Raw genomic sequence first — 26,608 nt, 5'->3', positions numbered from 1 at the left:
AACACAGGTGAAATCAATGAACAAAAATGAAAGACAGGGCTACGTTCAAGAACACAAAGAAATAAGGCTATGTTCCAGAACACAACAAAACAGAACACAAGGTTGACTAAGAAAACAAATACAGAACCCTACAGATACACAATATCAGGATGCAAGTCCTACAAAACAGACAATGCAGAGTCTCTGAGGTTGACCATTTCTCAAAGTGTGGTGCACCGTATATTTTATGTGAAAATGAGTTGTGCTCGGTCTGCAGCATGAGTCTACCTGCATCCATTTTGTAACCACTTACAACCCCAGGGGAAGATCTCAATATGCCCTACTTACGTTCTTATCGTCTGTGAATGTTAAAGAGAGAATATGTACTGCTAGTCTGCTACATTCCCAGATGGGAAAGAGAACTGAACACAGCTGCTGTCCTTTGACATCGGTTGCTCACTTGCACAGTTCACACAGGATAACAGGAGTTAATTGACACCATCTCATGAGTTACTTTGGCTAAACTCTCTTCGATACTCACAATGCACTCAGATGAACTGAGATGAAAGACTAGGATATCATTTTTGAACTACTGTCCTATTTTTGCTGAGTCTGTCTGTCTTAGAAAGCAATAACATGAACCATTCACCAATACGCCAACACAACACACAGGCAACCTGTCTTTGACCCTGTTTTAACATCAGAAGGAGATGTGTGAGAAGAGAGGAGCGGTCGGCATGGTCGTAAAGTCAGAGTCAAGAAAAAATTAAGATCTGAAGCCTTGTTGCCCTACTTTGCAATCTCGATCGAGGCGATTTTGGAATATGGTTGGAGGGACTGTTGAGTTGAGTTTTTTTTTTTTTACCTTTATTTAACTAGGCAAGTCAGTTAAGAACAAATTCTTATTTTCAATGACAGCCTAGGAACAGTGGGTTAACTGCCTTGTTCAGGAGCAGAACAAAATATTTTTATTTTGTAGTTTTTACCTTGTCAGCTCGGGGATTCAATCTTTCAACCTTTCGGTTACAAGTCCAATGCTCTAACCACCAGGAGTCTCCTTATGAATTTGCCACCTGTGCTACAAAGTGACCGCATCAAAGGCTCAGGCAGTGTGCTAGGCCTATCAGAACACCTCTTTCTTCCTAACCACCTGCCCCCCTCCTCTCATCATCCCTTCCTCCCTCCGTCACGTCCACTTGAGACAGAGAGAGAAAGAGAGAGAGGACAGAGAGAGGGGGGGAGAGATCAAGAGGAAGAAGGAGTGTTTACCACCATTACAACAACAAAAAACACTAGAAAAAAATCTGGTCTGGCCTGGTCTCAGATTAGATTTAACATAGTAGGCGTGGAAGGCAACTGAAAGGTTGCGCATTCGAATCTCATCACGGATAACTTTAGCTAATTAGCAACTTTGCAACTACTTACCACTTTTAAGCTACTTTGCAACTACTTAGCATGTTAGCTAACCCTTCCTCTAACCCTAACCTAAACCATTTAACCTAACTCCTAACCTTAACCCCTAATGTTAGCATTAGCCACCTAGCTAATGTTAGCCACAACAAATTGCAATTCGTAACATATCATACGAATTGTAATTCATAACATATTATACGAAATGGATGATGGACAGCCACAAATGGATACATACCATACAAAACTTAACATATCATACAAATTGGAGTGTCCGCAATTTACATAAACTATGTTACATCTACCCCTGAGTCCAGGTTGTAAGGGGGTTGTAAGAAGCTACTGTAACGGCGTTCCTCCTCCTCTTCATACGAAGAGGAGGAGCAGGGATCGAACCAAAATGCAGACTTGTGATTTGACATAATATTTATTAAATTAAAGACGAAAACACGAACTTCACTTAAAACTAAACAAAACAACAAACGATGTAGACAGACCTGGACGTAAGGACTTACATGTAACGCAGAACGAACAAACAGGAAAATGACTACACAAAACGACGAACGAACGAAACAGTCCCGTATGGTGCAACATAGACACAGACAGGAGACAACCACCCACAAACAAACACTGTGAAACTACCTACCTTAATATGATTCTCAATCAGAGGAGATGAAAACCACCTGCCTCTAATTGAGAACCATATTAGGTACCCATTAACCAACATAGAAACAGAAAACATAGACTGCCCACCCAAACTCACGTCCTGACCAACTAACACATACAAAACTAACAGAAAACAGGTCAGGAACGTGACATAACCCCCCCCTCAAGGTGCGTACTCCGAACGCACCACCAAAAGTCTAGGGGAGGGTCTGGGTGGGCATCTGACCACGGTGGTGGCTCAGGCTCTGGGCGAGGTCCCCACCCCACCATAGTCAATCCCAGCTTACGTCTCCCCCTTAGAATGACCACCCTCTTATTTCCCCCACCTAATTTAAGGGGCAACACCAAGATAAAGGACAGCTCCGGGACAAGGTAGCTCAGGACAGAGAGGTAGCTCAGGACAGAGAGATAGCTCAGGATAGAGAGGTAGCTCAGGATAGAGAGGTAGCTCAGGATAGAGGGGCAACTCCAGACTGAAGGGCAGCTCCGGACAGAGAGACAGCTCTGGACTGAGAGGCAGTTCTGGATGAATGACGGCTCCGGACGCTCATGGCAGGCTGACGGCTCCGGACGCTCATGGCAGGCTGACGGCTCTGGACGCTCATGGCTCGCTGACGGCTCTGGCTGCTCATGGCTCGCTGACGGCTCTGGACGCTCATGGCTCACTAACGGCTCTGGACGCTCATGGCTCACTGGCGGCTCTGGCAGATCCTGTCTGGCTGGCGGCTCTGGCAGATCCTGTCTGGTTGGCGGCTCTGGCAGATCCTGTCTGGTTGGCGGCTCTGGCAGATCCTGTCTGGTTGGCGGCTCTGGCAGATCCTGTCTGGTTGGCGGCTCTGGCAGATCCTGTCTGGTTGGCGGCTCTGGCAGATCCTGTCTGGTTGGCGGCTCTGGCAGATCCTGTCTGGTTGGCGGCTCTGGCAGATCCTGACTGACGAACGGCTCTAGCGGCTCCTGACTGACGAACGGCTCTGACGGCTCGGGACAGACGGGCGGCTCTAATGGCTCGGGACAGACGGATGGCTCAGACGGCACTGGGCAGACGGATGGCTCAGATGGCGCTGGGGAGACAGATGGCTCAGATGGCGCTGGGGAGACGGATGGCTCAGATGGCGCTGGGGAGACGGATGGCTCAGATGGCGCTGGGGAGACGGATGGCTCAGATGGCGCTATGGAGACGGATGGCTCAGATGGCGCTATGGAGACGGATGGCTCTGGCCGGATAAGGCGCACTGTAGACCTGGTGCGTGGTGCCGGAACTGGAGGCACCGGGCTAAGGACACGCACTTTCAGGCTAGTGCGGGGAGCAGGGACAGGGCACACTGACCTCTCAAAGCGCACTATAGGCCTGGTGCGTGGTACCGGCACTGGTGGTACCGGGCTAAGGGCACGCACCTCAGGGCGAGTGCGGGGAGAAGGAACAGTGTGTACAGGACTCTGGAGACGCACAGGTGGCTTAGTGCGTGGTGCCGGAACTGGAGGCACCGAACTGGATACACGCACCATAGGAAGAGTGCGTGGAGGAGGAACAGGGCTCTGGAAACGCACTGGAAGCCTGGTGCGTGGTGTAGGCACTGGTGGTACTGGGCTGGGGCGGGAAGGTGGCGCCGGAAATACCGGACCGTGCAGGCGTACTGGCTCCCTTGAGCATTGAGCCTGCCCAACCTTACCTGGTTGAATGCTCCCCGTCGCCCGACCAGTGCGGGGAGGTGGAATAACCCGCACCGGGCTATGTAGGCGAACCGGGGACACCATGCGTAAGGCTGGTGCCATGAAAGCCGGCCCGAGGAGACGCACTGGAGACCAGACGCGTTGAGCCGGCCTCATGACACCTGGCTCAATGCCCAATCTAGCCCTACCAGTGCGGGGAGGTGGAATAACCCGCACCGGGCTATGCACACGTACAGGAGACACCGTGCGCTCTACTGCGTAACACGGTGTCTGCCCGTACTCCCGCTCTCCACGGTAAGCCTGGGAAGTGGGCGCAGGTCTCCTACCTGCCCTTGGCCCACTACCTCTTAGCCACCCCCCAAGAAATTTTTGGGGTTTCTTCTCGGGCTTCCAGCCACGTCTCCTTGCTGCCTCCTCATACCACCGCTGTTGGGCTCTCGCTGCCTCCATCTCCTCACGAGCGCGGCGATATTCCCCAATGTGCGCCCAGTGTCCTTTTCCCTCTAATACTTCCTCCCAAGTCCATGAGTCCTGATCTCTTGGCCGCTGCTCGAATTTCCGCTGCTTGGTTCTGGATTGGTGGGTGGTTCTGTAACGGCTTTCCTCCTCCTCTTCATACGAAGAGGAGGAGCAGGGATCGAACCAAAATGCAGACTTGTGATTTGACATAATATTTATTAAAGTAAAGACGAAAACACGAACTTCACTTAAAACTAAACAAAACAACAAACGATTTAGACAGACCTGGACGTAAGGACTTACATGTAACGCAGAACGAACGAACAGGAAAATGACTACACAAAACGACGAACGAACGAAACAGTCCCGTATGGTGCAACATAGACACAGACACAGGAGACAACCACCCACAAACAAACACTGTGAAACTACCTACCTTAATATGATTCTCAATCAGAGGAGATGAAAACCACCTGCCTCTAATTGAGAACCATATTAGGTACCCATTAACCAACATAGAAACAGAAAACATAGACTGCCCACCCAAACTCACGTCCTGACCAACTAACACATACAAAACTAACAGAAAACAGGTCAGGAACGTGACAGCTACTGTATATGGAATTGTTTTAAGTTGGCAGATCGGTTGTATACCGACTTCAGACGGGTCGTAGAGCAAAACGGAGAACACCATTGTGAGAGTCTCATCTTTCCATAGAGGGATCATAATAGTTTGTAGGCCAACCCGTAAACAGATTTTCAGGATGTCTCATGCCGCTCTAGCTCTTTCACCTTTCACCACAGATATGGAAGTGTTATATAGATGTTGGGCGATTAGGCCTGGCTCGCAGTCGGCGTTGCAATTCATCCCAAACGTGTTCGATGGGGTTGAGGTCAGGGCTCTGTCCATTCCAGTCAAGTTCTTCCACACCGATCTCAACAAACCATATTTGTATGGACATTGCTTTGTGCACAGGGGCATTGTCATGCTGAAACAGAAAAGATCCTTCCCCAAACTGTTGCCACAAAGTTGGAGGACAGAATCGTCTAGAATGTCATTGTATGCTGTAGTGTTAAAAATTCCCTTCACTGGAACTAAGGGGCCTAGTCCGAACCATGAAAAACAGCCCCAGACCATTAGTCCTCTTGTGATAGCAGAATTACAAGATTATGTTATGTTTATGCACCAAATGGTTGTTTTATGAAAGAGAGTAAGGTTCTTAGAACTCTCTCTCTTCCTTTCTGAGTTAACTGAGAGGAGTCTTTTGAAGCTTGGGCTGGCAACTGTTTAAGAGATGGCTTTGTGATAAAAACCTAACAGCCACATTCCATTCTATGATTAGTGGTGCATGTGAGACATACAGTGGGGCAAAAAAGTATTTAGTCAGCCACCAATTGTGCAAGTTCTCCCACTTAAAAAGATGAGAGAGGCCTGTAATTTTCACCATAGGTACACTTCAAATATGACAGAAAAAATGAGAAAAAAAATCCAGAAAATCACATTGTAGGATTTTTTATGAATTTATTAGCAAATTATGGTGGAAAATAAGTATTTGGTCAATAACAAAAGTTTATCTCAATACTTTGTTATATACCCTTTGTTCGCAATGACAGAGGTCAAACGTTTTCTGTAAGTCTTCACAAGGTTTTCACACACTGTTGCTGGTATTTTGGCCCATTCCTCCATGCAGATCTCCTCTAGAGCAGTGATGTTTTGGGGCTGTTGCTGGGCAACACGGACTTTCAACTCCCTCCAAAGATTTTCTATGGGGTTGAGATCTGGAGACTGGCCAGGCCACTCCAGGACCTTGAGATGCTTCTTACGAAGCCACTCCTTCGTTGCCCGGGCGGTGTGTTTGGGATCATTGTCATGCTGAAAGACCCAGCCACGTTTCATCTTCAATGCCCTTGCTGATGGAAGGAGGTTTTCACTCAAAATCTCACGATACATGGCCCCATTCATTCTCTCCTTTACACGGATAAGTCGTACTGGTCCCTTTGCAGAAAAACAGCCCCAAAGCATGATGTTTCCACCCCCATGCTTCACAGTAGGTACGGTGTTCATTGGATGCAACTCAGCATTCTTTGTCCTCCAAACACGACGAGTTGAGTTTTTACCAAAAAAGTTATATTTTGGTTTCATCTGACCATATGACATTCTCCCAATCTTCTTCTGGATCATCCAAATGCGCTCTAGCAAACTTCAGACGGGCCTGGACATGTACTGGCTTAAGCAGGGGGACACGTCTCGCACTGCAGGATTTGAGTCCCTGGCGGCGTAGTGTGTTACTGATGGTAGGCTTTGTTACTTTGGTCCCAGCTCTCTGCAGGTCATTCACTAGGTCCCCCCGTGTGGTTCTGGGATTTTTGCTCACCGTTCTTATGATCATTTTGACCCCACGGGGTGAGATCTTGCGTCGAGCCCCAGATCGAGGGAGATTATCAGTGGTCTTCTATGTCTTCCATTTCCTAATAATTGCTCCCACAGTTGATTTCTTCAAACCAAGCTGCTTACCTATTGCAGATTCAGTCTTCCCAGCCTGGTGCAGGTCTACAATTTTGTTTCTGGTGTCCTTTGACAGCTCTTTTGTCTTGGCCATAGTGGAGTTTGGAGTGTGACTGTTTGAGGTTGTGGACAGGTGTCTTTTATACTGATAACAAGTTCAAACAGGTGCCATTAATACAGGTAACGAGTGGAGGACAGAGGAGCCTCTTAAAGAAGAAGTTACAGGTCTGTGAGAGCCAGAAATCTTGCTTGTTTGTAGGTGACCAAATACTTATTTTCCACCATAATTTGCTAATAAATTCATAAAAAATCCTACAATGTGATTTTCTGGATTTTTTTCTTCTCATTTTGTCTGTCATAGTTGAAGTGTACCTATGATGAAAATTACAGGCCTCTCTCATCTTTTTAAGTGGGAGAACTTGCACAATTGGTGACTGACTAAATACTTTTTTGCCCCACTGTATGTCTCTGGTCTGATTGAGCCAACATTGTGTGTGTGACTCGAGATAGAGATAGCCGGAAGGAAGAGAACACACATTTCATTGTATGTTCTCATCCTTGCATCTGGGAAATAACACCAGAGGCAGATGACCACAGGATGAACCCAACGTGGCTTATGGTGCCTCCCAATCTATATGGGAGGGGTGGAACCAGCCATGACTGAGCATTCTTGGTATCAGCTATATAAGAAACAGCATGGTCTGTAAAGGTCAAGACTAATTATTGCAATAATGAGACTAGTCAACCCAATAGTCAAGACTGTTCGGTTGACTAGTCTCATTATTGCAAATTAATCGATAATGAATAAAGATGATTATTTGACGAAATGACAGTCTCTCTCACTTGATTCGAATATTCCACGACAGTTGGCACTATGCATTCTCCTGGCATCCACCAAACCCAAATTCATCCGTCAGACTGCCAGATGGTGAATCGAGATTCATCACTCCAGAGAACGCGTTTCCACTGCTCCAGAGTCCAGTGGCTTTACACCACTCCAGCCGACGCTTGGCATAGCGCATAATGATCTTAGGCTAGTGTATGGCTGCTTGGCCCCCCACGAATGGTGCTGACGTTGCTTCCAGAGACAGTTTGGAACTCGGTATTGAGTGTTGCAACCAAGTACAGACGATGTTTACACACTATGCGCTTCAGCACACGGCGGTCCTGCTCTGTGAGCTCAGTGACTTTCAGTGTCCCATTGAAAGTCACTGAGCTCTTCACTAAGGCCATTCTACTGCCAATGTTTGTCTATGTAGATTGCATGGCTGTGTGCTCAATTTTATACACCTGTCAGCAACGTGTGTGACTGAAATAGCGGAATCCACTAATTTGAAGGTGTGTACACATACTTTTGTATATATAGTGTATCTCTAGCTTAAACTGAAAGATTTTTATAGGGATTTTTTTATTATGCTAATTTGATTTCCATAGACTACGCTATGGATGCAAGGACTGAATATCCATGATAGCAAAATTATAGTTTTAACAAGGTACAACAATTGAACTAAACTCATGAGGAAAAATGTGTTATATTCTTCAAGAATCAGTGGGTACTGTATGATTAATGTATAAATCATTTCAATGTGATCCATTAACCTGCCCGTAAAATGTTTATTCTAGCCAGTTTCCTACGAATGTCCCGCATTTGTACTTTTTGGATGTGGTCATCCTAATTCCACCGGTGGAAACATTGCTACTGCAGCATGGTAACACCATATTTTCATATGTTTGGAGAGTAACATTATTTCACCCCAACTTGTGAACTTGCAATTCTGTATGTGAAGGTTGGATTTTCATGCATGTGAATCTGCAAATATAATTTAGCCGTTCACATGTGAAATTGCAAGTTCTAAAGTGAAAAACAATCACATGTAAAAAATATAATTTGCCGTTTTATACGTGAAAAACGTCCACATGTGGAATTGCAAGTTCAAGTGTGAAAAACAATCACTTCTGGGAGTTTTTCACATATGTGATTTTTCAATTCCACATGTGAAAGTGAGATTCACTTGTGAGCTGAAAATATGTTATTCTCCTCACATGTGAAAAGTTGGTGTTAACATGCGAACTGTTCATTTAATACATGTGAAAAGCTGGTTTTACATGTGAAACTGCAAATATGACGTGTTTTTTTGTAAGGGTGGCCACAGTTATTTATCTCTCTGTAGAAGCTGTGTGTGTATCCGTGGAAGATGGCTTGGCAGGAGTGGCCCAGGTGTGTTTCAACGCTTTTAACAGCGCCGGTATAAGGGTAATATCCATGGCCTCAATGAAGAGATTCCACTCGACAGGTTTACATCTTTCTGTGACTAGGAGAAACAGACTAAGTTCTCTCCTGCCAGGAAAAACAAGAGATATCAGAAGAGACATAACCGTTGAGGCAATATGCAAATGTAGCTTGTTGCCTCACTCAGCGTTGAGTGTAATTCATTATGCATCTTTAAAAAAATTAATGATGGAGTTGAAATGAAGCAGAATCTTTGTCAATCCAATAATTACACAGAGTATGTCTATTCTACACTTCAATGTGGCACACACTGACTCATAAGAGGCCCTGTTATGCTTTAGTTGAGGTCCTTTTCTCTATCGAAAGGCCTTATTTTAACTAGAGCCGGTCTGTGCCAGAAAGCCACACTCATTATTACTGGAAAGAATGTTTAATGCGTCAGTCCCAGAAAGTTAGAGATGGCCGTCTGGCGTGCCACGGTGCCAGACTAGGAGCTAGGAGCTATCCCACCTCGCCAGGCCAGCTCTGCTGCCAACCATGCATAGAACTACTGGAATACTGCAGAGACTGTTAACATACTGTATGTAAACACACACACACACACACACACACACACACAAACACATACTCAAACAACCACACCAACATGTCATGAAAATACACAAGCAAGGCCACCCTGGTAGCTGTACCCCACTATGTAAACCACCATCCGCAAACATGCATGCATACATGAACATAAACAAGACTACACACAGAATGAACACAAATAAACATACCCTTAAATACACACACACTCATAATATTACATGAGCATAAGCAAACATACACTCAAGCACACACACACTCAAGCACACACCTCAGACAGATAAAAACTGTCACTCAAAGTTCAAGTGCAGTCGTGCTGGTATGCACTCTCTCCTCCATAGATGGAATGGAAACTAGTAGCGGTATGTGACAAAAGCCCTAGGCATTTCCCATAATCACGCTAGGGATCCCTCTGCTCTATACTCAGGTGAAGGTCATCACAGAGTGGAACGATGTGGATGCATCACAAATGGCACCCTATTCCCTATTTAGTGCACTATTTTTGACCAGAGCCCTATAAATTGTACACTATACTGGGAATAGGGTGCCATTTGAGATACACGATGGGAGATACGGTCCTCTCCTCTGGGCTCCGTCTCAATCCAACAGGATGTCCCCCATCCAGAGTGAGTGCTCTGATATCATTGTTCCCCCTTCCCCCTGTCCCCTAACAAGCACACACACATTTGTTCCTCATTAAGCCAGAGGAAGCCCTCAACACCGTTCCAGACGTGCCACATTAGGACACTGGTCCTCTAGGGACCACTGGAAGTCCTGGAATGTGGTGGCTTGGGGAATTCATTGAGCATTCACGGAAAGGAGCACCAAAATATAATGCAAGCCACAGGACGGTCAGCGATGATGCTTGTTGTGGAGCCTTACGGAGATCGTCATCCCAGGCATTCATCGGTTGGTCACTAATATGTCTATGGAATAATATGCATGGGAAAACAATAGTTGTGATGTTGTTAGTAGCAGGTGTATGTCCACTTAGGTGTATTAAAAACAATGACCACATACAGTGGGGAGAACAAGTATTTGATACACTGCCGATTTTGCAGGTTTTCCTACTTACAAAGCATGTAGAGGTCTGTAATTTTTATCATAGGTACACTTCAACTGTGAGAGACGGAATCTAAAACAAAAATCCAGAAAATCACATTGTATGATTTTTAAGTAATTAATTTGCATTTTATTGCATGACATAAGTATTTGATACATCAGAAAAGCAGATCTTAATATTTGGTACAGAAACCTTTGTTTGCAATTACAGAGATCATACGTTTCCTGTAGTTCTTGACCAGGTTTGCACACACTGCAGCAGGGATTTTGGCCCACTCCTCCATACAGATCTTCTCCAGATCCTTCAGGTTTCGGGGCTGTCGCGGGGCTATACGGACTTTCAGCTCCCTCCAAAGATTTTCTATTGGGTTCAGGTCTGGAGACTGGCTAGGCCACTCCAGGACCTTGAGATGCTTCTTACGGCGCCACTCCTTAGTTGCCCTGGCTGTGTGTTTCGGGTCGTTGTCATGCTGGAAGACCCAGCCACGACCCATCTTCAATGCTCTTACTGAGGGAAGGAGGTTGTTGGCCAAGATCTCGCGATACATGGCCCCATCCATCCTCCCCTCAATACGGTGCAGTCATCCTGTACCCTTTGCAGAAAAGCATCCCCAAAGAATGATGTTTCCACCTCCATGCTTCACGGTTGGGATGGTGTTCTTGGGGTTGTACTCATCCTTCTTCTTCCTCCAAACACGGCGAGTGGAGTTTAGACCAAAAAGCTCTATTTTTGTCTCATCAGACCACATGACCTGCTCCCATTCCTCCTCTGGATCATCCAGATGGTCATTGGCAAACTTCAGACGGGCCTGGACATGCGCTGGCTTGAGCAGGTGGACCTTGCGTGCGCTGCAGGATTTTAATCCATGACGGTGTAGTGTGTTACTAATGGTTTTCTTTGAGACTGTGGTCCCAGCTCTCTTCAGGTCATTGACCAGGTCCTGCCGTGTAGTTCTGGGCTGATAACTCACCTTCCTCATGATCATTGATGCCCCACGAGGTGAGATCTTGCATGGAGCCCCAGACCGAGGGTGATTGACCGTCATCTTGAACTTCTTCCATTTTCGAATAATTGCGCCAACAGTTGTTGCCTTCTCACCAAGCTGCTTGCCTATTGTCCTGTAGCCCATCCCAGCCTGTTGCATGTCTACAATTTTATCCCTGATGTCCTTATACAGCTCTCTGGTCTTGGCCATTGTGGAGAGGTTGGAGTCTGTTTGATTGAGTGTGTGGACAGGTGTTTTTTATACAGGTAACGAGTTCAAACAGGTGCAGTTAATACAGGTAATGAGTGGAGAACAGGAGGGCTTCTTAAAGAAAAACTAACAGGTCTGTGAGAGCCGGAATTCTTACTGGTTGGTAGGTGATCAAATACTTATGTCATGCAATAAAATACAAATGAATTACTTAAAAATCATACAATGTGATTTTCTGGATTTTTGTTTTAGATTCCGTCTCTCACAGTTGAAGTGTACCTATGATAAAAATTACAGACCTCTACATGCTTTGTAAGTAGGAAAACCTGCAAAATCGGCAGTGTATCAAATACTTGTTCTCCCCACTGTATCTTGTCACTTAGGAGTATAGCTTCAGGGACAGGGTTTGTTAGACCCTGTTTGTCTATTTGGTTGGTCACAGGACATTTTTAAACGTACAAATATAAGTTTGGGCACAAAACCGCTTTTTCACTTCAAGAGATATTTATTACCTTGTCGAAACCCTTTTATCATGATGACACTAGTGCATGGAGACTGTAGGGTGCATATTTGAAACTGCAAATATGTGAACATGCAGTCTTACAGGTTTCAGTTGTTTTCTAAAAGATACAGTGTCTTACTGTATGTCACCAAAGGGAACCAACACATGTATTTCTCCCAGGAGGAGGTGTCACACTACTGTATAGTAAGGGCCCATGGCCTTGAGAGGAATGCTACAGTAGCGCTGTCAGGTATTGATGAGGTGTTATGGGGGGTTATGCCTAGATGGGGACCAATGTGGCTAATTGGCTAAACTGCAAAGTTTTGCGGTAAGAGAAACAGTGCTGTATTATACATTACATTATACTGTAAATTAGTAATTTGCTGGCAAATTGGCTGCCAGTATAATTATGTACATTTAAAGTACAGCATGTTACCGTAATACTTTTGGTACTCTTACTGTAATATTTTTACAAAATTCTAATGACTGAATTAATAAATGGATCAATTAATGAATTACAGTTTGTTTTAATCTCTTTGGTGCAATTTTTACAAGTATGTTGTACATTTTCACAGCTTAGTACAAAACTCTAAACAGATCAAAAATACATCTTGAAATACATGTTTCACATTGGAATACATGTTCATATAAAGTACTTTCCTTACACAATGCACAATGCTCACATTACTTTTGATATGATTCTCTTCTCTTTTGTTAAAATATATTTTACTATTACTTAATCCGATTGCTCTTAATTGATCATCACTGAAACGTTTGGTAAACCTATAGATTTGACATGTAAACTGGTGTCACGATCGTCTTGCTGAGAGAGAGTGGACCAAGGCGCAGCGTGTGCAAAATACATTCTCTTTTATTTGAGAAGGGAAAAACACGCAACGAACACTTTAACAAACTGAAACAACAAACGATCGTGAAGCTATAGACGTAAGTGCACACACAAGCTACAAACGTACAACATAGACAATTACCCACATTAACCTAATGCCTATGGCTGTCTTAAATATGGCTCCCAATCAGAGACAATTAATGACATCTGTCTCTGATTGAGAACCATTCAGGCAACCATAGACACAGCTAGATACCTACACTAAACACAAACCCATCTACTCTACTTAACCCCCTAAACCATACAACCACCCTAGACAATACAAAAACACATACATTCCCCATGTCACACCCTGACCTAACTAAAATAATAAAGAAAACAAAGAATACTAAGGCCAGGGCGTGACAACTGGTTTGTCTACTACAGATTTAGAGAACTACATACAGGGGATTGGCCAAAACGGCTGCCGTTTTACTGGCTCCTGACCAATTGTGCTATATTTTGGTGGGGGGGGTTTGTGCCGTTTTTTACTTTTTTTGTACGTGATGTTTCCGCCATCGTTTCCTGTGACCGAAAAGAGCTTCTGGACATCTGAACAGCGATTACTCACCACGAACTGTGCAATAATCTTTTTGTTTAATGGGTCAGATGCGAAGGATATACTGCTCTTCCCGGACCAGGCTCAAATCAAATGCCTTGCTTGGGCGGAACTCCGAATGTGCTAACCACATTAGTGCTGTAGGAGCAACAGTACGCGAGGACTAAAAACATTTTAGAACGTTTGCAGCGTGCTGGTTTTCACAGCATTTCTCTGTTGTTTTCAAGATTAACTAAAGCTGCACCAAGAGGGGAGAAGTAGTCTACAATGCTGGCCATATGAATATTTAAAATGGTGACATTTTTGGAGTGATATTTTGCTGTGCAGGCTAGCAGGAGGGACAAGAAATAGCTAGCCACAATGAGGTTAATTTTCAGAAAAGTCAGCTAACCTTGTAAACTACCTTGTCACGATCGTCTAAGTGAGGAGACCAAAGCACAGCGTGATGTGAATACATCTTCCTTTTAATAAATTAAGAACACTTAAACAAACTATTACAAACTATACAAAATAACAAACGAACGTGACGCTAATGAAAACGAGTGCAGACATGCAACATCAACATAGAAAATCACCCACAACCCACAATGACAAAACAGGCTACCTAAATATGGTTCCCAATCAGAGACAACGACTAACACCTGCCTCTGATTGAGAACCATATCAGGCCAAACACAGAAACAGACAAACTAGACATACAACATAGAATGCCCACTCAGATCACACCCTGACCAAACAAAACATATAAACATACAAAGCAAACTATGGTCAGGGCATGACATACCTACTGTAGGTATAACTAGCTACCGTTAGCTACTAGCTAATTAAATTTCTAGTACAATTATAAAACCAACAAAATGTAAATAAAAATATCATATTATTGACCTGTAAGGTTAGCCGTGAGCCCAGTATCTAGTTTATCCAGGGTCAGTGATAGGCCTACATTGAGCAATCATGTACTGTCAATGAAGCAAGTAGCTAAACTTGTCTGTGAGTTATTTTATCCTCATTTGTATGCTATTTTATAGTTTATTTTCTTGAATGTATCGACCGACGGCCTTTACACGCACATGTCTTTTTGTCTGTTTTTGACTATTTTAGCTCTTCACGGAACACATCGCCTTACTTTGAATTTTAAACGTCATGCTAGCGCTGCTAGCTGTAGCTAGCCTGCTTTGATTTTTAGCATCATGGCTATCAACGGCTACCCAATGGATATCAATGGCCAACCATTGACTGCCCAATGCTACCACTGTGAAATGCAGAGGGACAGAGTGGAAGATTGAGCGCATACGGAACAGGGGTATGTCTTTAAAAAGTGTGTTTGGTGTGGCCGGATGATGGACAATATCGGGCAGCTGCAGAAGGACGTCAGTCGGCTATCCGATAACTGCTAGGTGATGCAGAGTTTGGCGAAGTCGATCTGTCACACTTCTCAGAGCAAGTGGTTTGTTCAACTTCACCACAGAGACTGGGCATACAGTTGAAGTCAGAAGTTACATACGCCTTAGCCAAATACATTTAAACTCAGCTTTTCATAATTCCTGACATTTAATCCTAGTAAAAATTCCCTGTCTTAGGTCAGTTAGGATCACATCATTATTTTAAGAATGTGAAATGTCAGAATAATATTAGAGAGAATTATTTATTTCAGCTTTTCTTTATTTTACTAACCTCCCAGTGGGTCAGAAGTTTACATACACTCAATTAGTATTTGGTAGCATTACCTTTAAATTGGTTTAACTTGGATCAAACGTTTCTGGTAGCCTTCCACAAGCTTCCCACAATAAGTTGGATGAATTTTGGCCCATTCCTCCTGACAGAGCTGGTGTAACTGAGTCAGGGTTGTAGGCCTCCTTGCTCGCACATGCTTTTTCAGTTCTGCCCACAAGTGTTCCATAGGATTGAGGTCAGGGCTTTGTGATGGCCACTCCAATACCTTGACTTTGTTGTCCTTAAGCCATTTTGCCACAACTTTAGAAATATGCTTGGGGTGTCACGATCGTCGTAAAGATGAAACCAAGGCGCAGCGTGCATAGAGTTCCAAATACTTTTAATAAAGAGAAACTCACTTAAACAAAAAGAATAAAGAACAACGAACGAAACGTGAAGCTATACGAATAGTGCAGACAGGCAACTAAACATAGAACAAGATTCCACAAGCACAAAAGGGAAATGGCTACCTAAATATGATCCCCAATCAGAGACAACGATAAACAGCTGTCTCTGATTGGGAACCATATCAGGCCAACATAGACATACAATACACCTAGATGACAACACCCCCTGACATACAGAAACCCTAGACATACAAACTAGCGTATTCACCCTAGTCACACCCTGACCTAACTAAAATATATAGAAAAACAGAGATATCTAAGGTCAGGGCGTGACATGGGGTCATTGTCCATTTGGAAGACCCATTTGCGACCAAGCTTTAACCTCCTGACTGATGTCTTGAGATGTTACTTCAAAATATCAACAGAATTTTCCTCCCTCATGATGCCATCTATTTTGTGAAGTGCACCAGTCCCTCCTGCAGTAAAGCACCCCCACAACATGATGCTGCCAACCCCGTGCTTCACGGTTGGGATGGTGTTCTTCGGCTTGCAAGCCTCCCCCTTTTTCCCCCAAACATGACGATGGCCATTATGGCCAAACAGTTCTATTTTTGTTTCATCAGACCAGAGGACATTTCTCCAAAAAGTACAATCTTTGTCCCCATGTGCAGTTGCAAACCGTAGTCTGGCTTTCTTTTATAGCCACTGCTTTTATGAAAATAAAAGCTGAAATATTTACTATACAACAAACAATAAGATCAAAAACAACAGAATTACACAAACTGAACAACTAAAAAGCACCTAAGGAAAAGCAACCATTTTATGTCAGTGATGTGTTAAGTGCCTTGCAAAAAGGAGCTGATTCACTTGATCCCTTTGTACAGCTTTCTGCCCCCTCATTGTAGAACATTTGACACACTTTTTTATTTAGCAATTGCTTCTGGTGCCGTCCTGAAGATTTGGAAGGCGGTGTATGACCTCCCCCTTTAAAAAGGTGGAGATCCTTCTGATCTAGATAACTACAATTCTGAACTATTTTGCCTTGCAAAAATATTAGAATCACTTGCAAACTTTCAGCTAAAGACCTTTCTAACTTCAAATGATATTCTTAATGTTAAATTAATTGGTTAATTGAATTCATTGGTTAATGTCTTAACCAATCTGTTTTTAAACCTGGACATAGCACTGTTTCAGCAGCTACTCTTGTCTTAAATGATATATTCAATTGATTATATCATAGGAATCACTGTGCTGCCATATTTATAGATCCAAGGGCTTTGATACTGTCGACCATCCCCTACTCATTCAAAGGTTGTCTGAAACGGGCCTTGACCAAGCGTCTTGCAAGTGGTTTGGTAACTATCTATCAGACAGGACACAATGTGTGCTTTCTGATGGTGTCAAGTTAAATTACCTTGACATTACTAAAGGTGTCCCGCAGGGATTGAGTTGGGACGTGTCCTATTTACAGTATATAAATAATATTGGTCTACAAGCAAAAACCTGAAACATTCTGTTATGTACGCTATTGCCCCTACGGCTGACCACGCTATGTTGGAACTGCAATCTGATTTTGTCAACTTGCAGAAAGTCTGGCGATTTGGAATTGGTACTTAATGTGTGAAAAACTAAATGTATACCGTTTTCTAATTCTCGTAGAAATATTCCAGATGGCTTACACATTTATGCATTTGATGGTTCATTCATCGAGCAGGTTCCCGCATATAAATATCTGGGCTTTTGGATTGCCAATAATTTGACGTTTAAAAAACATACGGATGACTAGTTAAGAAGCTGAAATTTAAAGTAGGCTTATTTTATAGAAATAGATCATGCCTTTCCCTAAACAGCATGAAGCAGATTGTACAGTCAACTTTTCTGCCGGTTCTTGACTGTGGTGACACCATTTATCAGAAGGCAGCAGCCGCTACTTTTAAACCTTTGGATGCAGTCTACCATAGTGCCCTTCCTTCGCTTTATCACAGGTGACAGTTTTAATACGCATTGATGCATCCTGTATCAAAAAGTTGGCTGGTCCTCATTAAAGTCCTGTAGATCACTTCATTTGTTTACAAAACTCTACTACTCAAACTTCCGACCTACCTGACTTCACTGTTAAAATAAAAAAGATGAGACACCAAACCCGTTCACAATGATGGATAACTTGAGGTTCCACTAGTTGAGGAATTCCCAAACTCAGTCCTCAGGACCCCAAGGGATGCACGTTTTGTTTTTTGCCCTAGCACTACACAGCTGATTCAAATAATCAACTAATTATCAAGCTTTTATCATTTGAATCAGCTGTGTAGTGCTAGAGACAAAACCAAAACGTGTAGCCCTTGGGGTCCCGAGGACCGATTTTGGGAAACGCTGCACTAGTACGTACATGCTGATCTAGGTCTTCAGTTTTAGTGCCCAACATTATTGGAATAGCCTAGAAAACTCCCTAAATCTTGACTCTGGTGCCTCTGGGGCAATTTAAGACTTTAATGTTAAATCAATTTAATGAGCAACTGTTTGGATTGAAGGTAACAAATTGTATTTGTGGTGTTTGAAGCTGTAGTGTTGGTTCTTTCATTTACATTTTATTTTATTTTATTTTTTATTTTGCCTTTGTTGAATTGTTGTCCTCAGGGCACAATTGTTAATGAAACCCTGTTCTCAAAGGTTTGCCCTGAATAAATAAAAGTAAAAAAATACATTAAATAAATCTCCATCAATCTAAACTCTGGACCTCGAAGCCAGTTCCACTGTTCCCCTCTAACCAGGGACTGATTTAGACCTTGAAAATCAGGTGGATGCAATTAATTATCAGGTAAAACAGAAAACCAGCAGGCTCCGGACCTCGTAGAGTAAGAGTTGAATACCCCTCTATCTACTATGGGAACAACTGCAACCTTTTTGCAAGCAACATTGCTAAAATGAACCTCTGTAACGGGTTTCGTCCTCCTCGTCTGACGTGGAGTAGTAGGAAGGATCGGAGGACCAATGCGCAGCGTGGTAAGTGTCCATAATGATATACTTAATAAATCAAAACGAACACTGAACACAAACAACCCGAAACAGTACGGTATGGTGAAAACACTAACACAGGATACAGGAAACAACCACCCACAAAACACAAAGGAAAAACAAGCTACCTTAATATGGCTCCCAATCAGAGACAACGACTGACACCTGCCTCTGATTGAGAACCATACTGTCAGGTTTTGGCCAGGACTGTTCAGGTTTTGTTCACTAGATGTCCCCCTTGCACCTTTTTTGTACCTTTTGTTTTTCTTGCTCTAATTATTGTTTGCACCTGTAAGTCATTCCCTTGTTAGTATTTAAACCCTGTGTGTTCCTTAGTTCATTGCTCAGTGTTTGTATGTTAGCACCCAGCCCCAGCCCAAGCCTTGTTGTGATCATTTATTTTCTCTTGTTTGATTTTCCAGAGGTTCTCTGGTTTTGTTCTTGTGTTTTTTGGATTAGTCTTTTGAGGTTTGTTTTTTCCCTTGCTGTTCTTACCACTTTGTGGATTTTCTTTGTATTTTTGGAAGATTTCCTTTTTTATTAAACCACCATCTCTAGTACTGCTGTGTCTGCCTCATCTTCTGGGTTCTGCCATTTATTAGTGACTGTTTCTCGCACCGGGTCCTGACAGAAACACTGAGCCATTAATATGAACCCAGAGGCAGCCAGTACCCAGGACTTTTTTCCCATGCTGTCCCACCACGAGGGGACTGTCCAACGTCACGAAGCTGCTCTGGTTCAGCAAGAGGCCTTACTGGCTGGACATTCTCAACTTCTGTCGGAGATGATGACTTCCATAAAGCAGATTTCTGATCAACTTTCTCCTGCAACCGCTTCTGCTCCAGTTCATCAGATTCAAGTGCCCGTGGCAGTTAACCCCCTGGCTGAACCTCGTCTGCCGCCTCCCCAACGGTTCTCAGGTGATCCGAGTGTTTGTAAGGGGTTTTTCACCCAATGTTCTCTCTCCTTCGAGCTGCAACCCTCGTCGTTTCCCACCGACCGGTCCAAGATAGCATATATCATCACCCTGCTGTCGGAAAAAGCCCTAGCCTGGGCTACTGCTGTGTGGGATGCCCAAAGTCCCTGCTGTGCCAGCTACTCTACCTTTGCTGAAGAATTCAAGCGAGTGTTTCAAGGTCCTACCAGCGGTCCTGACTCAGCCAAACAGCTCCTGACTCTCCGCCAAGGTCGGCGCAGCGTGATGGACTATGCCATCCAGTTCCACACGGTGGCAGCAGCGAGTGGCTGGAACGACGAGGCGCTCACAGTGTGCTTTTTGAAGGGTCTTTCCGACACCATCCAAGATGAACTGGCCACTCGGGAACCACCAGACAACCTCGAGTCCCTGATCAAGTTGGCTTCACGCATAGACCAGCGTCTGAGAGAGAGAGAGCTCAACCGTAGATCTCTCACCCTAGCTCCTATCGGTCCCAGCTCCGAGTCTCCACCTTTATCCTCGCTGACTCCACCGGAACCCATGCAGGTTGGACGCATCTCCCAGGCTGAGAGAGACCGCCGGATGAGGGAGCGATGCTGTCTATATTGCGGCAAACCGGGCCATTTCCTCTCCACGTGTCCCGGGCTCCAGGGAAAACGCACTCTCCCGTGCAGGCCTGGGAGGACTGTAACGGGAAACATAACCTCCGCCCATCCATCCAACTCCCGCCTGCTCATTCCAGTTACCCTTTCCTGGGACAACCACGAGCTTCCCCTTCAAGCCTTGGTAGACTCTGGAGCCGCAGGTAACTTCATGGATGGTGTCTGGGCGAAGGAGAATGGCGTTCCCTCTGAACCTCTAAGTGACCCCATAAGGGTTACTACGTTGGATGGAAGCCCTTTGGGATCTGGACTTGTCACTCGTGTCACTACCCCCTTGCGACTTTCAGTTTCCCAACACCAGGAAGTGATGAACTTTCATCTGACCTCGTGTTCCGAGTTCCCTCTCGTCCTTGGATACCCCTGGCTTCACAGCCATAACCCTCACATCGACTGGTCTGTGGGCACTATCAAGCAGTGGGGTCCTACGTGCCAAGCCACTTGTATCTTCCCAAGTTCCCCGAGTTCCCCTCCCGAGTCTCTAGAATCCATCGACCTGTCCCGAGTTCCCGAGTGTTACCATGACCTCAAACCGGTATTTAGCAAACAGAGGGCCACCAAACTACCACCCCATAGACCTTACGATTGCCCCATCGACCTGTTTCCGGGCACCTGCCCCCCCAGGGGTCGGATCTTTTCCCTATCTCCTCCCGAACGAGCTGCTATGGATACCTACATCAAGGACGCTCTGGCAGCAGGCCTCATGCGTCCATCCACCTCGCCGGCGGGAGCAGGGTTTTTCTTTGTGGCCAAAAAAGATGGGGGATTACGTCCTTGCATCGACTACCGGGGACTTAATGCCATAACCGTTCGTAACCGCTACCCGCTACCCCTTATGGCTACAGCCTTTGAGCTGCTCCAGGAAGCAGTTGTCTTCACTAAGCTTGACCTGCGGAACGCATACCATCTTGTGCGGATCAAACCCGGTGACGAGTGGAAGACCGCTTTCAACACGCCTACTGGTCACTACGAATACTTGGTGATGCCCTTCGGCCTGACCAACGCCCCGGCTGTGTTCCAAGCGCTCATAAACGATGTGCTTAGGGATATGCTTAACATCTTCGTGTTTGTTTACTTGGATGACATCCTCATCTTTTCGAGCTCCCTTCAAGAACACACTAAGCATGTCAGACAAGTACTCAAACGCCTCCTTGACAGCCATTTGTACGTTAAGCCGGAAAAATGTGAATTCCATTCCTCCCGAGTACAATTCCTGGGATTTGTAGTGGAACCCGGTCGAGTCCAGATGGACCCCAAGAAGGTAGGGGCGGTAGCGGATTGGCCCACCCCCAAGTCCGTTAAGGAAGTTCAGCGTTTCCTGGGCTTCACCAACTTTTACCGCAAGTTCATCAAGAACTTCAGCTCGGTGGCAGCCCCTCTCTCAGCTGTAACCAAGGGTGGCAACACAAGGTTTCTGTGGGGAAGAGAAGCTGAGACGGCCTTCCAAGGACTCAAGCAGCGCATCCTCTCTGCTCCCATTCTGACACTACCAACGGCGGATGAACCTTTTGTGGTGGAGGTAGACGCATCAGAGGTTGGGGTTGGAGCTGTCCTGTCTCAGAGGGGTGAAGACAAGAAGCTTCATCCTTGCGCCTTCTTCTCTCACCGGCTTACCCCGGCCGAGAGGAATTACGATGTGGGGGATCGTGAACTCCTAGCGGTTAAGATGGCATTGAAGGAATGGAGACACTGGCTCGAGGGGGCTTCTCAACCGTTTCAAGTGCTTACGGACCACAAAAATCTGGAGTATATCCAGCAGGCGAAGCGGTTGAACTCCAGACAAGCTCGATGGTCTCTTTTCTTCAGCCGATTTCAGTTTATCCTCACCTATAGACCCGGGTCGAAGAATCTCAAACCGGACGCCTTGTCACGAATCTACTCTCCTGCCATTCGAGAAGATACTGACATGACTGTCCTTCCGGCCGCTAAGATCGTGGCTCCGATCTCGTGGCAAGTGGAGGATACCGTGAAACAAGCCCAAGCCATCGACCCGGGCCCTGGAGGAGGTCCTGCCAATCGGTTGTTTGTTCCCAAGGCAGCAAGGTCCCAAGTCCTTCTGTGGGGGCACTCCTCTCGCCTCACCTGTCACCCGGGCGTAGGTCGCACCTTGGAGTTCATCCAGCGTAAGTTCTGGTGGCCCACCATAAAAGAAGACGTTGCCACTTTCGTCAAGGCCTGTTCCGTGTGCTGCCAGGGCAAATCTTCTCACCTCCGCCCTCAAGGACTCCTTCACCCTCTATCTATTCCCCACCGACCCTGGTCCCATATCTCATTGGACTTTATTACTGGCCTTCCTCCGTCCCATGGTAATACTACTATCCTAGTCATCATCGACAGGTTTTCTAAGGCGGCCAGTTTCGTTCCCTTGACTAAGTTACCTTCTGCCAAGGAAACGGCTGAGTTGGTGATTAACCATGTGTTCCGAGTCTTCGGCATTCCGCAAGATATGGTTTCCGACAGAGGTCCCCAGTTCGCCTCAAGGTTTTGGAAGGCCTTCTGCCAACTCATAGGGGCCACTGCCAGTCTATCTTCAGGGTACCATCCGGAGTCCAATGGCCAAACCGAGAGGATGAATCAAGAGCTGGAAACCACCCTCAGGTGTATGGTCTCCAACAACCCGTCCACATGGTCGTCCTTCATGGTTTGGGCCGAGTACGCGCACAACACCTTGTGCTCCTCCTCCACTGGTATGTCCCCGCACGAGTGTCAGTTTGGCTATGCTCCTCCATTGTTCCCGGACCAGGAGGCAGAAGTCAGTGTGCCTTCAGCCTCGAGGTTCATCAGACGCTGTCGGCTTACGTGGAAGAAGGCCCGTCTTAATCTTCTGCGTTCCTCACAGAGGTACCAACAACAAGCCAACAGACGTCGCCGTCCCGGGCCTACCCTGCGCCTCGGTCAGAGAGTATGGCTCTCAACCAAGAATTTACCGCTACGGGTGGAGTCTCGCAAACTGTCCCAGAAATTCATCGGTCCCTTTAAGGTTGCCAGAAGAGTGAACCCCGTTACTTTTCGCCTGCACTTACCCAGATCCCTTAAAATTAATCCCACGTTTCACATTTCTTTATTAAAACCTGTTGTTTTTTCTCCCCTTATCCCGGCAGGCAGACCTCCCCCTCCGCCCCGTATCATCGGAGGCCAGTCGGCTTATACCGTCCATCGGATACTGGATTCCCGCCGGGTGCAGCGGTCCTGGCAGTATCTGGTGGACTGGGAAGGCTACGGTCCCGAGGAGCGCTCCTGGGTTCCTGCCAAGGACATACTGGACCCTGACCTCATTCGTCAGTTCAGGGTCCTCCACCCTGAGAAGGCTGGTAGGAACGTCAGGAGCCGTTCCTAGGGGGGGAATTCTGTCAGGTTTTGGCCAGGACTGTTCAGGTTTTGTTCCCCCTTGCACCTTTTTTGTACCTTTTGTTTTTCTTGCTCTAATTATTGTTTGCACCTGTAAGTCATTCCCTTGTTAGTATTTAAACCCTGTGTGTTCCTTAGTTCATTGCTCAGTGTTTGTATGTTAGCACCCAGCCCCAGCCCAAGCCTTGTTGTGATCATTTATTTTCTCTTGTTTGATTTTCCAGAGGTTCTCTGGTTTTGTTCTTGTGTTTTTTGGATTAGTCTTTTGAGGTTTGTTTTTTCCCTTGCTGTTCTTACCACTTTGTGGATTTTCTTTGTATTTTTGGAAGATTTCCTTTTTTATTAAACCACCATCTCTAGTACTGCTGTGTCTGCCTCATCTTCTGGGTTCTGCCATTTATTAGTGACTGTTTCTCGCACCGGGTCCTGACACATACTAGGCCAAACACATAGAAACAGACAACATAGACATACAACATAGAATGCCCACCCACATCACACCCTGACCAAACAAAACATACAAACATACAAAGCAAACTATGGTCAGGGCGTGACAGTACCCCCCCCCCCCCCCCCCCCCAAAAGGTGCGGACTCCGGCCGCAAAACCTGAACCTATAGGGGAGGGTCTGGGTGGGCATCTGTCCGCGGTGGCGGCTCTGGCGCGGGACGTTGACCCCACTCCACCATAGTCATAGCCCACTTAAGTGGCGTCTTTGGCGCGGCGACCCTCGCCGCCGACCTAGGACTGGGGACCCTAATAAAGGGCACCACTGGACTGAGGAGCGCCTCTGGACTGAGGGGCGGCTCCGGACTGAGGGGCGGCTCCGGACTGAAGGGCGGCTCAGGCGGCTCCTGACTGAAGGGCGGCTCAGGCGGCTCCTGACTGAAGGGTGGCTCAGGACAGATGGGAGCACCTGTAGGGAGGGGACGGAGAGACAGCCTGGTGCGTGGGGCTGCCACAGGACCCACCAGGCTGGGGAGACCTACAGGAGGCCTGGTGCTTGGAGGAGGCACCGGAAGGACCGGGCTGTGGGGGAGCACTGGAGCTCTGGTGCGCAGCCTTGGCACCACTCCCCCAGGCTGGATGACTACTCTAGCCCGGACCCGCCAGAGTGCAGGCACAGGTTGAACCGGGCTGTGGGTGAGCACTGGAGATCTGGTGCATACTACGCGCACCTCCCCCTTAGGCTCAATACCCACATTCGCCCGGCACGAGAGGAGCGCAGGCATAGGACGCACTGCACCCTCCCAGTGCCCCGGAGACACAGCACGCAGAGCCGGCGCAGGATACCCTGGACCGAAACAGCGTACCGGAGACCAGACACGCTGAGCAGGCACAGTACGCCCTGGCTGGATGCCCACACTCGCATGACACTTTCGGGGGGCTGTCCTATAGCGCACCGGGCTTTGGACGCGTACTGGCGACACCGTGCGCTTAACCGCATAACACGGTGCCTGACCAGTAACGCGCTGCTTATAATAAGCGCGAGGAGTGGGCTCAGGTCTCCAACCTGACTCTGCCACACTCCCCATGTGCCCCCTCCATTTTTGGGGGGGCTGCCTCTCGTACCTGTCGCGCTGCCGTGCTGCCTCCTCATATCGCCGCCGCTCAGCTTTCGCTGCCTCCAGCTCTGCCTTGGGGCGGCGATATTCCCCAGCCTGTGACCAGGGTCGATTACCGTCCAAAATCTCCTCCCATGTCCAGGAGTCCAGAACTCGCTGCTGCCGATACCACGCTGCTTGGTCCTTTTTTGGTGGGTGGTTCTGTAACGGGTTTCGTCCTCCACGTCTGACGTGGAGTAGTAGGAAGGATCGGAGGACCAATGCGCAGCGTGGTAAGTGTCCATAATGATATACTTAATAAATCAAAACGAACACTGAACGAAAACAACAAAAGTACAAACAACCCGAAACAGTCCCGTATGGTGAAAACACTAACACAGGATACAGGAAACAACCACCCACAAAACACAAAGGAAAACAGGCTACCTTAATATGGCTCCCAATCAGAGACAACGACTGACACCTGCCTCTGATTGAGAGCCATACTAGGCCAAACACATAGAAACAGACAACCTAGACATACAACATAGAATGCCCACCCACATCACACCCTGACCAAACAAAACATACAAACATACAAAGCAAACTATGGTCAGGGCGTGACAACCTCATAATTTTACTCTGTAACGCTCATCTCCTGTGGTCTAATTGTCATCTCCTCATTTTCATACTATACCTAAATTACAAGGGTTGGATTTGCAGCACTTGTGAGCACTTAAAAAGGCATGTACAAAATCTGGTATATGGTTTGCTTCATATACATTGATACAATGTTTAATAGTATCAATTTAAATTGAGAACATATAAATAAACATGTAAATAATGTGTGAGCTTAGCTATTCTCTGCTTGAGATGACAGATCCCCATAAGGCCAGTAATACAATCATATTGTAGGCCTATGGCTGTATTGGCGATGCATACCATATGATAAGTTGCTAAATGGATTCAGATAGCTGATATACTGAGACAGAGTGACAATCAAATAAGACAGATTGGAGATCTTATAACTAGACAAAAAGGAAATGTTCATTTGAGAATACAACACAGACACACAGAAATATTAGAGGCAGAACAAAACCCCTTCCCTCTTAATTGCAGGATTGTTATATATGTGATTAATCAACATTGACACTAGTTCATTTGAATAAGAGTTTATCAATTAAATCAAGTTCAAACACCACTTCAAAGAATCAACACTTCATCACTACAAAATGTTCAAATAAGCTAACTCGTATGTAAAAGAACAGTAGACATCTTAGTCGCAACAACATTGGGTAATTGAGTAGTAACAAGTAGGCTATTAGTAGGCATCATTTC

This window comes from Salvelinus alpinus, chromosome 15 (genome assembly GCF_045679555.1).
Source record: "Salvelinus alpinus chromosome 15, SLU_Salpinus.1, whole genome shotgun sequence".
Taxonomy (NCBI): Eukaryota; Metazoa; Chordata; class Actinopteri; order Salmoniformes; family Salmonidae; genus Salvelinus; species Salvelinus alpinus.
This window is presented reverse-complemented; position numbering follows the sequence as displayed.